The sequence below is a fragment of the Ursus americanus genome, chromosome 4 (genome assembly GCF_024610735.1).
Source record: "Ursus americanus isolate L20-20 chromosome 4, mUrsAme1.1.p, whole genome shotgun sequence".
NCBI classification, from domain to species: domain Eukaryota; kingdom Metazoa; phylum Chordata; class Mammalia; order Carnivora; family Ursidae; genus Ursus; species Ursus americanus.
In genome coordinates, this window is record NC_142130.1 from 23,575,338 (window position 1) to 23,591,844 (window position 16,507).

The 16,507-nt window shown below is 45.8% G+C and overlaps 1 protein-coding gene across 10 annotated transcripts in view; it reads left to right on the plus strand.

Moving 5' to 3' along the window:
* ST6GAL1 (ST6 beta-galactoside alpha-2,6-sialyltransferase 1) overlaps window positions 1–16,507 on the plus strand; it is a 116,876-nt gene that overhangs the window by 61,687 nt on the left and 38,682 nt on the right. The window contains exon 1 of one of the 10 annotated variants that reach the window (XM_045811230.2): window positions 14,887–16,132. The exons of the other annotated variants lie outside the window; for them this stretch is intronic. The gene's annotated coding sequence lies outside the window, so the exon portion shown is untranslated. Of the gene's footprint in view, window positions 1–14,886; window positions 16,133–16,507 lie in introns of those variants that run through there. 10 annotated transcript variants of the gene reach the window in all.

Genomic DNA, 16,507 nt, shown 5'->3' on the forward strand with positions numbered 1-16,507 from the left:
TGCCAGCGGGCCTGTTTTCTCATCTCGAAAAATGGGATGGGGAGAAGCAATGAGAGGCTTTCTCAGTTCCCTTCTGTTTCTGTCCTCAATGCGTCTACTCCACCCCAACCTGCTCGCTTCTTCGCCTGAAATAGTGTAGATTGCAGGTCGGAATTACATAGTTTAGTAGCACTGTACGTTCTGAGTGGGTCTTATCTCCTAGCGATACTCTGATCTGCCCGTGACAAAGACCTTCTCTTGTTCTCTTAAATGCTTCTTAACTCCGGGCCTACCTCACTGGTGAAACATAACACACACGCTGTTACCCTTGTGCGAGGCCCTGGAACATCTTGGGTACATGTTGTCCTGAGGTGGTTGTTTCTGGGCCTCTTCAGCCTTTTTCACATTAAGAACTGAGGTTAGCTGTCAGGGCCATTTTCAAATAAATTGGACTTTAAATGTGATGGACTTCTATCTAACCGTTATTTTTACTTTTGTTATTTAGTGCCTTTTGTGCCCTAAGGCATCTTTATCTGCTCCAAGTTCGTGAAGATATTTTCCTGTAATTTGCTCCTAGAAGTGTTATTGTTCGAACTTTCACATACAGGTCTAAGATCCTTCTCTAATTAATTGTATGGATAAAGTGAAGTAGAGGTCAAAGGTCAATTTTTTTTTCCTGCTTAGATATCCAGACATTTCGAAACAATTTATTGAGAAGATTTTCCTTTCTCCATTAAATTTCTTTGGTACCACTGTAAAATAATTGTTACTGTATATGTGTGGGCCCATTGAGGGATTTTGTGTTTTTTTCCTTGATCTAGTTGTCTGTCCTTATACCAATAACACATTGTCTTGATTACTGTGGTTTCATAACAAGCCTGGTAATGTAAGTCCTTTAACTGTTCTCCTAAGATGGCTTTTGCAATTCTAGGTTCTTTGGATTTCCTTATAAATATTAGACTTCACTTGTCAGTGTCTACAAAATAACAGTGGGGATTTTGACTGAGAATGCATTGAGGCTGTATCAATGTGTTTCAGTTCTCCAGAGAAATAGAACTTTCTCTCTCTCTCTCTCTCTCACACACACACACACAGTTAATTCTATTTTTAAAAAGCTAGTAGTGATGCTCTGACTTGATTTTGAGACCAACTCATGTAAAATACATATTTTTGATAAACACTGGTGCAGTGAGGGAGAGAAGGACCTATAAAATAAGTGATTACCATCTGCTGGAAAGTGCTACCAGGGTGTGTACGGAGAGTCTAGGACACAAGGGAGGAAGAGCCAAACCCAGCAGTGTCCTGGAGAGTCTGGGAAAACTTCTCAGAAGTCCTTGAGGAGTTGACATAGAAAAGGAGGCATTTAACATATTTGACAAGAGGGTAGGGAGAGGTATTTGAGCTCAAGGATGACAGCAGTGGTGCGAGTGGGAAATGATGAGGTGGGATGGGTAAACTTCAATTAGTTTAGTCCAGCTGGAATGTGAGGGCTGTGAGGGAGTGGCAGAAGATGAGGTCACAGATAACGACGGCAGCAGTAAAAATCTCAAAAGCTCTGTGGCGACAGTCTAAAAAATTTGGATTTTATGATGAGTGTATCAGGAAGGCATTGGAGGGTAAATTAAGAAATTTGCTTTTTTGCCTTTTACAAATGTTGACTCAATCAGCCATGTGCAGGTAGACCAGTTTCTACCCTGTGTACCCATGGTTTAGAACAGAAAAGCCAGACCCAAAGGAGATCTGGTTCTGGAAGCCAGATTTCCTAACCCACCTTAGGCAATTATCCTTTCATTCTACCATGGGGCTTTCCAGAAGATTCACCCAGATGCTCAAATTGTGCTCTTTTAATCATTTACCGAAATAATTATCGTCCCTTTCAGGGCATAGTAAGAGGTGGTGATAGAGCTCATTCTGTCTGTTCTTTCTTATTCCCTGTGTAGGGTTACGTCATCTGCAGAACAAAGTTATGGGAACCTGTGAGAGAGTGATATCTTTTATACCTACAGCACGGCATTATTCTAGGTGCTTTCTAACTATTAACCTAATTGATCTTCCTAACAATTCTCTGTGGTATTATTATTTCCATTCCGTAGATGAGGAAGCTGAGGTACATAGAATTAAGTGACCTGCCTAAAGTTACACATGCAGCAATTAGCAAAGCTGGGTTTTAGGTGAAATCTATTCTCCTAACCACCGCGAGCCTTCATGGTTGGGTTTGATTTCATTAAAGCCATGTCCTTGAACCCAGATCTTTGAACAAAGGTGGTCATGAAAAGATTTGGCTGTGAGTCTCAATATTGCCAAATCTGAATCTTCCCTAATACAGAGGAAGAGGAAAGTTTTTCTAGCTGGGAGAAGAAGGATGGCTTCTTGGAAGGAAATGGTATTTTAATGGAGCTTTGGAGAGATGAGTGAAATTTTGAGAAGTAAAAATTGCTGAGAAGGAAGGGCAGCGGTACCAGCCAAGATGATGTAATCCAACTATCACCTCCCTCTGTTTACAACTAAAAAACTGGACAGAATGCAAAAGCAACTACGCGAGAGCCCTGAGAGTGATAGGATGCAGATAAGATACTGGACCTGAAACTTGAATGATGACCCATAATGGCCTTTGTCACATGGAATTGCACCATGGTGTGGAAGGCTAAAACTCTGAGATAGCCCCATCTTTCCAGCCAGAAGAACCCGGCAAAGGAGCCAGCAGGGAGTGGGAGGAAATCCCTGAGAGCTGAGAGCTGGACAAAGGGTCCCACTCACTCTGTGCATGGACTAATATAAGTCATGGGCATGTGCCAAGGTGTGTGTGCATGGAATAGACCCAAAGAAGCACAGCAAAGGTTTGGAGTACTTGACCATGACATTAACATTACCCAGGTCCTGGATGAACCCTGAGTTGCCTATGTGACAGGCAGACCCAGCTAGCCTAGCAAAGGCTTTGAAACCCAAACTGGCAGCAAAGCTACCAGTTACAAAAGATGCGACAGAATTTTCAATCTGAAACTAAGTGGGTTAATTGTCCATTAAATAAATAAACAAAAGTATCAACATTTTTTTTCCAGAGAATTTTAGCAGGATTCAGTTTCATAATGTATTATTCAAAAGTCCAGGATACAATCCAAATTTTCTCAAATAAAAAGAGCCAGGAAAATCTGAATAATACTCAAGGGAAAAGACCATCATAGGTGCTAACCCTGAGATGACTCAGATGTTGGAATTATGAGACAGATGTACAGTAGCTGTTATAACCGTTCTTTACTCTTGAAATGAATGAAAAGATAGAAATTATCAGCAGAAAAATAGAAACGATACAAAATAAGCCAATGGAAATTTTAGAACTGAAAAGATGACATCTGAAGTAATAAATTCATTGCATGGGCTTAGTGACAGAAAAGAGATGACAGAGAAAAAAAAATCTGTGAACCTGAAGATAGATCAATAGAAATAATGCAGTGTTTTATATTTGTAAATATACATTTATTTTACTGGGAAAAAATGGACAGCATCTCAGGATACCATAGGACAACATCAACAAGGAAAATTCATGTTATTGGAGTCCCATCCCAGAAGGTGAAAAGAAAAGGTATTGGTGCAGAAAAATTTGAAGAGGGAATGGCTAAAAATGTGACAAATTTGGGGAAAGACATAAACTTACAAATTAAAGAATCTCAGGGAGGGACGCCTGGGTGGCTCACTCAGTTAAGCATCTGAGTCTTGGTTTCTGCTCAGGTCATAATCTCAGGGTCTTAGGATCAAGACTTTTGTTGGGCTCTGTGCTCAGCAGGGAGTCTGCTTGAGATTCTGTCTCTCCCTCTGCCCCTCCCCCACTTGTGCACACTCTCTCTGATAAATAAATAAATCTTTAAAAAAATAAGAATCTCAGTGAATCCTAAATAGGATAAACTCGGTGACAACTACTCAGCCACATCATAACCAAGCTGCTGAACATGAAAGATAAAAACTATGAGAGCAGCCAGGGAAATAAGACACGTTTTCTATTTAATAGTCAAGCCTTTTAAAACAACTGCAGGCTTCTCATTTCTAACCACGTGGGCCAGGGACAGGGGAATAACATCTTGAAAGTACTCGAAGAAAAGACCTGTCACCTCAGAATTTTAAATCCAGAAAAAATATCCTGTAGGAGTGAAGGAAAAATAAAGATCTTCTCAGATGAAGGAAAATCAAGAAACTTCATTTTAGCAGCCCTACTCTTAACTGCTAACGGAAGTTTCTTGGGCTGAAGGGAAATGATACCAGTGGGAAACTTTGCACTTATATGAAAGAAGAATAAGAGAAACGATAAATAGGTATCTAACACCATAGATTCCTGTTAGTGAAACTAGAGACACAAATACAAAAGTAAACAAAAATCCTCTCTAAGGTCATGACACAGGGGTAACTGTATACTACTGACAATATTTTGGATATGGTTCCTTTTAAGTTATTTTCTCTTTGAATAGCATTTCTTTTTCTCTTCCCTGCCTCCCCCTCTCTTTCTTTCAACTAAAATTATAGCATATATGGTTTTATAATATTCTTTATCAATTCACATTGTATTATAAACACTTTTTTTTTGTTTGGAAACCTTAATTACTGAAAGTTCTGTTAGGCTTGATAATGGTATTTTAGTTGTGTTTTTAAAATGAATACATTTTAGAAATACGTACTGACATGTTTATGGATGCAGTGCTATGGTGTCGGCAGTTTGTTTCTCAAAGCCAAGGTGGGGGCTTGGTGGATATGAATGAGATAAGATTGGCCATAAATTGGGGCACCTGGGTGACTCAGTCGGTTAAGTGTCCAACTCTTGGTTTTGGCTCAGGTCATGATCTCATGGGTCATGAGATCGAGCCCTGTGGGAGGCTCCGCGCTCAGTGGAAAGTCTCCTTGGAGATTCTCTCCCTCTGCCCCTCCCACAACTCATGCTTGTGCTCTCTCTCTCAAATAAATAAGTAAATCTTAAAAAACAAAACCGCAAAATTCTCCAAAAAACGTTGGCCATAAATTGATCATTACAGATGCTGGGTAATGGTTACATGATGGTTCAGTTTACTGCTTTCTGTAGTTTTCTGTATGTATGCAATTATTCACAAAAAAGCTTTAAGAAATCTTCATGGATGTGATTTTTAATTATTTGATCATATCCCATCCTGTGGACATTCTGTAACATTTAGGTATTCCTCTATTGTCATAAATTGAGGTTGTTTTAGGTTACCTGTGGGCTCAGATGGAACTATAATCTTTGACAACTTCTCTGATTGTTAACTTTTTGGAGATATGACTGAGTTGAAAGAGAATGGATATTCTCATGCTTTGATACATTTTGTCAAATCATCCTTCAGAAGAAATGTTGTATGTAATTTCCATACAAGAGGTATGTAAGAGTGCTCTTGTCAGCTCTATGTTATATATATTTTCAGCCTCTATTAATTTGATAAAGGGGGAAGGTGGTATCTTACTGTTTTCATGTGTCTTTCTTTGGTTTCCAGTGACATTGAATTTCCCAGCCTGACACTGAATTGTGTCAGAGAGGGAGCAGGTTGGGGGAGAGAGTAGAAAAAAAGAAGACATTTGTTGCCCCTTCCCCATTCCCGACCTTGAAGATGAGAGGGGAACAGACACAGGGAGCCCTGGGTTCAAATCCTGGCTCTGTCACTTACTAGCTCCTGACTGTACAACCTCAGCCTCTCTGTGTCTCGGATGTCTTCAGGGAAGAACTAGAGCAGTCCTGCCGGCCTCCATGAGGGCGAAGTAACAGAGATTCACAAGGGCCAGCCTGATGCACAGTGTCCATCGGTCATTGTCCTTGGGAAGCTGAAGATTAGGATATAATAAAAGGACTTCCTGCTGTCCCATACAGAGGCAGCAAGGAGCTCAGAACTTGGTGTCCCCCCCCCCCCCCCGTGCTCTTTGTACAGAGGAGGCCCCCGCAGGAACTTCTGTTCACATTTGTGTCACTGCCTATTTACCTTCTGTTCTTTGCAGTTTCCCTGGTCTTTCAGTCGTGGCTGAGAGATGGAGGCAGTTATCATAAGCCAGGAAATCCATGTTGGGGAGTTGGGTGAAGTTGGAGGCAGGAATTCTGACTGACTGCTAATAGTATTTATCTGGGTCAGTGGAAATGCACGTTGCAGTGCTTGGCTCAAAGGCTTGGGGTGAACTTCAGGTGGGTGTGTTTGGCAGTCTCTCACCTTACTCTTTGGAACAGAATTCAGACCTGGAATGTGATCTTTCCAGGGTGGTCCAGCCAAGTGGGGGTCTCTGCCTCAACTCACTGCCCCCTCCCCAGCCCTTCATCCTCATCACACTGTTTCTCTATACCCAGGCCCAGAGCCCCTAAATTGGACTTGTTCTTGCTACACACACACACACACACACACACACACACACACACACACACCCCTTCCAGAAGGTTGAGAACAGCTGAAACAGAAATGAGGACTGTGGCTGTAAATAACCCGTCTGTTCACAGACTAAGAGAGAACCCAGTGTATTCTTTCTCTATTTACAGCTTTTGACTGGTGGGAGGTGGGGGTGGTGAGAGCCCTTTAGGTTATTTCAACACCAAGCAAGAAGGCCAGAACACCCTACAACACTCAGCTCAGAGCATGGATGCAGCTGACCGGGCAGAGAAGCATTTCTCTTGAAATCAGGGTTGGGTGCCCAGACCTCAGTACTCCCCAGCTACCCTGGTTTCACTCTGGGACCACTTGACTGACTTCCTCTTTTCTTCTCAGGGCCCAGTACCTAAGGGTAAGGTTGGGAGGGGGAGTGAGTTTGGACTATTTTCTGAATTGAGGGAAAATCCAGAGATAGGGGTTTCTTGTGAGAATTTGGGTCTACTGGCTTTTCCTGCCCTGGGCAGTGAGCCCTCTGCTCCATGGAAATCAAAGCAGAACTTCCCCACCCCACCCCCTTCCTGCTACCACCCTCCTCCCCTCAAGGGTCTGCAGAGGGCTCTGGGGGACAAACTCTGAGGGCATTGAACAGCTTTATCTTTCATGCGTACAATCACAGAGATGTGATTCTTCTTACAGTTATAAGTCACCTCCATTCATAATCGAAGGGTGCTTTAATCGAGGAAGAAATCTTCAGTGTCTTAAGTTGGTATTCCTTAAGCAGCGTTTCTTTTTCCTCTCTGAAATGGGCAGGTGCTTTACCTACAAGCTTTATTTCCAATGGCTTTCTAGAGGCGATGAAGTTACATCATGGTCTTAGAGAAACTTAAAATACTAATAGTTTCATCTGTGTGCTGGAAAGTTCCTTCTCCTCTGTTTTCTCCCTTGGGCTTCACTGTAGCCCTGCGAAGTAAGGATTGTTCGGCTCCTTTCCTTGTGAGCAGCAGAGGCTCGAGAGGATACGTGACTTGCAAGGACACACAGTGATTTGGGTGGACAGCTAGGGACCACCCGGCTGGGACCTGGTTTCAGAGTTTGCCAGGAGGTCAGGCTTCCGGCACCCCTCCCTTGGTTCTGACTTCCTGAGGGTGCTTAAATCAGCTGCTCTTGACTGTGCGGCAGTGTTTGAAGGAGTTAACGCTGAGAGCAGCAGATGTTGGCTTTGTCGAGATGAACATCGAGGTCCTGTATTTAGCCAAAGACAAATATTGACTCATGACACTCCCAGAAAGTTCATCTCCTCTCGCAAATGAAGACTTCCTCCAGCCACGGCAGCCAAGCCAGACCACCACCTCCCGTGCCCTGTCCCCTGCTCCCGCCTGTGCAGGTTTACAAGTCACCAGTTATTAAGCATGGTCCTTACTTCCAGCCCTTTGCAGCAGTCTCGTGAGGTAGGTGGTTTTGCATACATTTTACAGGGGAGGACACTGAGACCCGGAGCACTCGTGTCACATTTGCCTAAGATCACACAGGGATGAGTAATGCAGCTGGGGTCCAAGTCTAGATTCGTCTGACTACAAAGCTGGGTTCCCATGAAATTTTGCACCACTCTCCCAAACGGGCTCCCATTTGAGTGTCTTCCTCATCTCAGGCTTGGTCCTCGTCTTGTCTGCACTGGGGGCTGCACCCAGGTTTTCCTGGCCTGTGGGCCTTGAGTCAAATCTGAGTTGAGACCCTGGCTCTGCCTCCTAACAGTAGGATGCTTGTGGGTATGTCTCTCACCCCCTCTGAGCCTCAGTTTCTGCATCCCACAGTTACCTGCCTTGGGGGGTTATTTTGAAGATTCAGCAGGTGTTTGGCTCAGACCTGGCATGTGGTAGGTGGCCAAGAAGCCGCTGCTGTTACTAGTTTGTTGGCTGCTTACTTTCAGGGAGTGGACTGGGGATGTTCAGAGCTGCCGTACCCTCCTCCTGCTGACTTTAGATAGTCTCTGCAGGCTCATCACTTCCCTCCCCTGCTCTGAAACTTTTTATTTGCTCTCCACTATGTGCCTGATAATCTCCAGACTCTTCCATGGTGACTCACGGTGCCGCAGGCTGAAGTCCCAGTCTCCCTTTCAGGGTCCCCTCCCGCTGCTCAGCTTTATGCACCTGCTTGGGCCAACTTGACCCTCTCTCTGTGCCCTGGTGCCTGCCCACGCCCACCTCCATGCTGTTTCTCTCCTGTCCTCCAGGCTTTCCCCATCCATGGATGCTCTGATCCCAGGTTGGATGTAGGCCCCTAGTCCTGGGCTAAGATTCTTGAGCACCTTTTTTGCAAGAAGAAAATGTTCACTTATTTGGCACATGAAGCCAAGCCACAGGCACTGACCTTGGCCCTGGCAACATTGAGATAACTAGCTGGTTCAGGGGCTCACTGCCTGGGACTGTTGTGTGTGGGCGGGGGGCAGACAAAGTAAATAGTGCATTAGGTATTTGGGTCCCTGTCTGATTTCTCATGGTATTTAGGACTGTTAGCATCTTGAGAGCAGGGGAGTGGCAGTTGCCTGTAGGCCTACTGTTCTGAGCTCAGAGTTACCAGCATCCTGGCCGAATTGATTGATCCAAACAGATGTGGTCCAAAGGTAAGCTCGCAGCTTTGCCATGCCCAGGCCAGCAGTGGTTGGGGGCGGGAGGGACGGTGAGGAGCCCAGGCACAGCTCTCTCCCTTCACCCGCCCTCTTCCTTTCCCCTCCATCCTCCCAAGTCACATTCGTTGATTGGGTCAGCATGCAGCAGTGGACAACTTTTTTGCTGACTTGTCAGTGGGCTGTAGGGAGTAAAGCTCACAGGCTTTAGGGCCAGACATTTGCTGGGCAGGTTACATGACTCCCCCAGCCTCACATTCCTCTTCTATAAAGTGTCTCAACAGTAGATTAGACATTCATGAGGGTGTTCTGTTGAGATCTTTGAGAACTGGCTCTTTTTTTTTTTAAAGATATTTATGTATTTATTTAGAAAGAGAGAGAGAGTGGGGGGGAATGCTAGGTGGTGCAGAGGGAGAGGGAGAGAATCTCAAGCAGACTTGGTGCTGAGCATGGAGCCTGACCCGGGGCTCAATCCCACCACCCTGAGATCATGCCCTGAGCTGAAATCAAGAGTCAATGCTCAACTGACTGAGCCACCCCTGTGCCCCAAGAGATCTTTGAGAATTCTTAATCAACATCCTCTTCGTCACTGTGACCAAGTTCTCATTTATTGACAGCAGCCCTAGGTGAGGCATTCATTCTCATCTGACAGATAAGGGACTCATGCACATGCGGCCAGAGCACAAAATTTCCCCATATATGCAGTCACACATAATTGAACAATTAAACAATTTCTGTCTCTTACGATTTCATGAGTACAGGGCTATAGGCATTTATAAATCTATTAGCAGAAATTCATCATAGAGTGTAAACTTTCCTTCACAAGGACTAGCAGCCTTATTCCTTTAGGAACCATAGTTCACAAGGAGCTGTTTGTATCACGTTCTGGTGCATGGAGGGCACAGAGCCCACCCCCCTGTGCCCTGGGTCATGGCCTGGGGATGAGCTCTCTCACATCTTAAGGGATCAGCTCCTGCCAGCTTTCTGTGCACACACTTCATATTCATGAGCAAAATCAGCCTGTTTTATATTTAGGACCTTTGGGGTTGTTCTCTGATAGTTACAGTGTCAAATGTTGACTCTGTAAATGCCAAGGGTCCACTGCCATAACAGCAACTATCCAGGGCTGCTGAAAGGTCCAGTTCACCATATCAAGTATCTAGCATCCTAAGTGTGTGCTGGGCTTTGAACTCAATACTCTTGGTTTCCTTATAACTGAAACCATTTGCTTCCAGGGTGAGGTGGGCACAGCTCTGGCTGAGAGAGTCACAGGTCAAACAAGATGGCCACTAGAGCACAGGCTTTAAGAACGTGGTCTTTAGATTCAGACAGTGTTGGGGTCCAGTTTTGGCCCTTCCATTTACTAGTCAAAGCCCTTCAACCTCTTTAAAATTCAGCTTCCTTATCTGGGAAATGAAAGTGATAACCATGCCAACCTCAGAGGATGGCAGTTAGGGTTGAATGAACTCTTCCGTGTACAGGTTTAGTACAGCACCTGGCATGTAGGAAGCCCCTAGAAGGAGCCACAGTGACTTCTCTCTCCCTCTTTCTCTGTGCAGGGACACACACCCAGTAGGTGCTTCATGTTCATTGATGATTTTGGTTCAAGTCTGAAATCATTGCCCTATTTAAAAATTAACCACCTTCCCCCGCTCCCCCAAAATACATATTACAAGCACCGGTGGTGGGCCCCAGTCCGATATTGAGTACCACTTGTATACCTTGTGTTTGGAGTACTGAAGCAGCAGAATGGGTGTTGGTGAACTCTATCATCATAGAGCCTTATCTGATTGGAAGAATAAGATCCCCACCCTTCCACAGCACCTGAAGGAGCCTGAAAAGAATAGTCACTTAGGTCAGGAGTGTGGTGGGAGTCCACACAGGAGGACGGCTCTACCCTGGAGAGTCTAGGAAGCTTCCTCTGTGGAGATGGGCTGGTAACGGGTGTGCCCTTGGATCCCTGAAATGAAGGGAGGGAATGATGAGGAGGGAGATTTGAGGGTATGATGAATGAGTGAATGCTGAGATCTGTGCATCTGGCCCCTGAAGAAAAATATCCAAGCCTTCTACTGGTCAGCACGCTCCATTAGGCACCAACTAGGAGCAGATATCAAGTGGTCTTTGTGTAGGGGTGGTGAGGAGGGAAGTGAATGTAGAAAACCTCAGAAAACCAGCCCTTGCCCTCTAGGGGAGCAGGACCATCGGCCAGGAGTGGGAGTTGAGTGCGAGTCCTCGTCTGGGACTGCCCTGGATGGAGCACACTCTCGCACCCACAGGATTAATCTTCAGTCACGTTGTTGCCTGTGTCATCTGGTGACCAAAGTCAGGATCACAGCCGAGGGGAGAGAAAGGTGAAAGACGCACGTTGATGCAAGGGCGGTTAGCACTCTCTATGGTAGTCCTGAACCCCCTGACCTCACAACAGACGTGAATTGTTCACATCTCCTCTTGGAGCGAGCGGCCCAGAATTGACAAGTTTGGCCTGAAATTCTCAAAGACTTGGACTGAGGCAGAGGCCCTGCTACCTCCTCAGGAACTCTGGGCCATGAAGGGGCATCGGACGCCCCGGCTAGTGGAGGAGCCTGTGCTAAGCAAGGACTTCACGTGCTTGAGGCCATGTTGTCAACTCACCATCCCCGTTCACCCTAGGCTGAGCCAACATGGCCTCCTCTCACTCTGCCTGAAGCCACCCTCCTGTGAATGTTCACATTCCTCAATGACTCTACCGTTTATTGGTTTAGAGCAATTAGATCAGAAGCTACTGAGGACAGTGCTGGCCATCTATATTTTTAGATGCTTCCTAGGCGTTGTTAATGCCCAGGTACTATAGAGAAGTAGTGGGAGCCCAAGTGGTTCCTTTCACCTACACTGACCTTTATGGCTCTGGGACTAGGGGAAGGGTGGTCCTCTGAGGACAGACTTGATCAAAACCTTTCTCCTCTACATTCTCTGCCCGTTTCTCTTTGTATGGTGTCCCAGTTGGCCTTGGGCTGGACCTAGGGAAGAGATCAGTTTGCTAAGATGTGTAAGGTAAACAGTTGTCACTTTGGTGGCCTTAAGCAGTGGCAGGCTCACATCAGTGACTTTGACCTTTGGGAAATATAAAGAACTCTGGCCTGACATCCTCTTGTCCAGTCAGGTAAAAATCAAGATGGAAGGGAAGAACAAACAGTCCTTGGCACGATCTCCAGCCCAGGAATTCCTGGAGAAAATTATGGTTAAGACAACATTAGCAGACATCCTTGTTCTCATTAAAGACACAGTTAAACTGGGTTTGAAGAACCATGTAGGTCATCAGACCCTCATTATCAGGATTTAAGAGAAAATTTTGAATCTTCGATCTTTCAGTAGAGCTCTTTCCCCCCTGTGTTGTCATTTGGTCTTCCTCTGCTCTTCATGGAGAATTCTGGACCCCGTAGTTTTACTCTGCTGGGCTGTAACAGCTCTGCTGTTCTGTCCCAGATTGGGGGCGTCTTTCTGATGTAACTGCAGCCTGCTTCAGCGCGGAGCCCTGAGATGATGGGCGGGGCACCTGTATCTGTTTGATCTGGCAGTCAAAAAAATTCTGCCTTCATATTGCTGTGCTCCTGAGCTCTACACACTTGGGGGCCAGATTCTCTTCCAGATAAGAATGCCTTAATCCTGCCTAGTTGGGGGCAGTTGTGGGTAGTTTTTTTAAGCACCCTACATATCTAGCCAACCAGTAAAACCTGTTTTTCAGGAGGCCAGCTGGAATCAGAAAGTTACGATTTTACTGGGGGTAAGTTTCGGGCCATACAAACCAGAATTCCTTGCCCAGGCTCTCTAGAGACCATCACACGCTTGGAGTATTTCAAAAAGCCAGGTGGCAGAAGCACATTTATTAAAAAAAGAAAAAGAAAGAAAAAAGAAACCTGTACAGGCCAAGGAAATTATGTAGTTTCTTCGTATCGCGCTGGAATTTTACCAACAGATTGTGATAACAATGACAATCTCCTGCTGATCAGAATCTCTTATTGGCAGCAGTATCTCCGTTCATTTGATAACAAATAAGAACTCAAATTCTTAATCAAATTTTGCTGATAGCATCTTTTAAAACCTGGCCTGGCCATCACGGCAGGGGGGAACAAATACAAGAGGTGTGGAAGAATTCAGGAACCTGGCTTGGACTAAATTAGGGGGAGCTCCTGTTACTTCCCTGTGCTAGGGAAGTGCTGGGATGAGGAGAGATCTGTGTGGATGATGGAGGAATTTACTGCTGAGAATTCTGCTGATGTTCCTAGCCTAGTAGAAATAAAAATTCAGGAAGTCTCTACTCACAAGCTCTGTTGGGGTAATGCTAGCTGCATTTGCTATTTTTGCTCACTTTTCATAGTCCACTGGTCTCACCTAGATGCAGGGTGTGCGTGCGTGTGCACTTCCTGGAAAACGTAATCCCTGGCGGGGCCACCACTTTCGATCACACTCTATAATGGCAGAAGGATCACACGAGAGACATGGACTCTGGGAAACAAACTGCGGGCTTCAGAGGGGAGGGGGTGGGGGATGGGATAGACCGGTGATGGGTAGTAAGGAGGGCACGTATTGCAGGGTGCACTGGGTGTTATACGCAACTAATGAATCATCGAACTTTACATCAAAAACCAGGGATGTACTGTATGGTGACTAACATAATATAATAAAAAAACATTAAAAAAAAAAAAAAGAAGGATCAAAAAAGAAGTTTTGGTGGGGCAGCCAGCCATCCTTGACATGAGAAACAGGAAGTGGAGTCATTATGGGATTAAGTGGAGTCATTATGGGATTAAGTGGCAGCCCAGACAGCACGAATTAAGAAAGGCAAAGGCGAGCCCCTCATGGTGAAGGCTTCCGGAAGCCAGGACGAGGGGACTGCTTCTCAGAGGCATTGTGGTTAACTAAGGTACCCTCTGGGGGCAGAAGGGAGTCAGGGTCTCTAGGGACGAACAATTTAGGTTCTAAGGTACCGAGGATGAGGTTTGCACACTGAGGGGTTAAGGAGACGGTGACCAGGGCAGCATAAAGAGGTGTCACCAGAAGGTCCAAGGTGGTGACCAGCCACGGCCGTTGATCTGACCTGGTAAAGCATCCAGGCTCTTAGGAGCCCTTTGAAGCGCCCTGAGTAGAGAGACATATGTTGGATTGCACAAGCAGTTCGGGGGGTTAGAATCATCTAGTTTGACCATCGGCAATGACATCTTGAGCGAAAGGCTTAAACTCTTGGAGCTTCCTTTTTGTTTATAAAAGAGGATTCTTAGTAGCCCACCCCATAGGGTGCTGGTAAGGATTAAGTTGGGTAACATCTCTAAATTGCTAGCGCCCTGGAAGGAGCTTGGCAGGTGGCTCACGGGCCTTTTTCTCCTGGATTATTGCAATAGCCTTTTGAAAGCTCTTCCTTTTTCTTTTTCTTTTCTTTTTTTTTTTTTTTTTTACCTCCCACAACCTGCTGTGTACGCACTTGATTCTCAGTGCAGCAGTCAGAATGATCCCTTTCAGACCTAAGTCAGCCAAGTCTTCTTCGGAGTGAAAGCTAGAATCCTACACCAGTCTAAGGCCCTAGGTGATCTGGCTCCCAACACTTCCTGACCCCATCTTCTGCTACCCTTCTCCTTACCTGCTCTGTTCCTGGCCTCGGTGCTGTTCTTGAAACAGGTCACGCCTGCCCCTGCCCAGGGATTTTGCTGTTCCATCCACCTGAAATCCCCTTCCTTCCCGAAATCTGCATGACCCCTCTTTCACCTCCCTCCAGTCTTTGCTCAAATACCTTCTTCTCAGTGAGGCTTTCCGACTATCGAATTTAACACTGATCTCCCCCCTTCCCCCCTGCACCCTGCTGTCCCTATTCCATCTTCCCTGCTTTAATTTTCCGCATGGCAGTTATCCACTTCCAGAGCATCAAATACATATTTATCTTGTTTTACTCTTTCACTGTTCCCCTCACTGGAGGGCAAGCTCTGGGCGGTGTGGGATTTCTGGCTGATTTCTGCACAGCCGTATCTCTGGTTGCATCGCGATAGGCAATGATCATTGGCAGCGTGAACAAGCCTCTCTGTAAGTATTTGTGTGGGTTGTTCTCATGGACTCTGGGGCTGCTGCAAAGCAGAAGAGCTCAGGCCTCTCTGCTCCTGGCCCTTACCTTGAACTCCCCTAGACAACTATGACTTAGACCCTCCTACATACAGAAAACTTGGGAGAACCATTCAACTTGAAACCACTGAATCTCATCAAGCCTTGGAATCTAACACTCCGTTTACAGGAAACACGGAGCAGAGAGGAGTAAGTTCAACAATACCATAAGGAGGTCCTCATCCAGATTCAGTACTGCGCACATTCCATGGGTCAGATGACTTCGTTTCCTCCACAAATATATGTCCTAAAAAAGGAAAATAAGGGCGTGAAGAACTACCATAAATTCAAAGAGAGTTGAGGGTGGTGTATCATTCACACAAAATGTTTGGATCCTCATTGAAGGAATTTAGTGTAAAAGATACTTCTGGGAGAACTGGTAAAAATGGGAAAGTGGATTGGGAATTGATGGCACTGTGGTTCTATATATATCCTCATATATTCTCGGGCAGAGCCCAGGGTGTGTGTCGCATATTATAGAGACTGAAGCTCCGTGGAATATTATTTGAGGGCCTCTGGTCCCACGTCTCCCAGGGAGGGCACACAGCTAATACCATCCTGGATGCCAGTGAGGTAAGTTCATTTAGGACATAAATGGATGTCATTGGGCATTAGGGCTTCCTTTTCTCACGGAACGCCAACGGAGAAGAGCTGGTGTCAGAGACCGATTCGAGGGCTGACATTTGTTTTAAATTACTCCAGAGGAAAAAGAGGGGGAGGGGACCAGATCAAGTTGGCAAGTTGTTGGTTCTCTTTGGAGCTGGGTTCTGAAAACAGGCTCATTGTGTTACTCCCTATACCGACTTGTATGTACAAAAACATCTATCATATAAACGTCATTCTTTTTTAAATATTAGGAGGAGGTGAAACAGACCCACCTCCTGAGGAGGAGAGAGGCCCATTTTCTCTTCTCTCTGCTTCTGTTGGGTGTGGGTTGAAGGAAAAAGGGGTGGGCCTGTTGCTTGGGAGGCGTGCAGTGCTTACTCAACCCCCCTTTAGGCCCTTCTGCTCCTTCTTTCTTGGCCGGACTCTGACTGGTGGAGTGGAGTGCACGGTGGTTCGCGGTGTGGTAAGACTGGGCAAGATGCCAGCTGGGGCAGGGGCTCTGAGCGCTTGTACTGGGCAGTGGGCATCGTCCAGAGAGGGAGCCGATGGGGCGTGAAGTGTCTCCTTTCAGCCAGATACCTGTCAAATGGGAAGGCAAATATTTCTACAAATATACAACTATCGAAGGCTGCAGACAGTAGCCAATGGCCCGTGATTTCCCTCTGCCGTGGCTCTGTGCATCCTGAGTTTAGAGCTCTCCTTACCTCTTGAGTGGCCGGCTCTGGTCAGAAACCACAGAGCGGCTGCACTGTCTGTGGTGGGGACTCACCCCCCACCAAGTTCTGTTCTCATGTTTTTCGAAAACCTCAGGGAAATGTACTCAGGCCTTCCTTCTCCA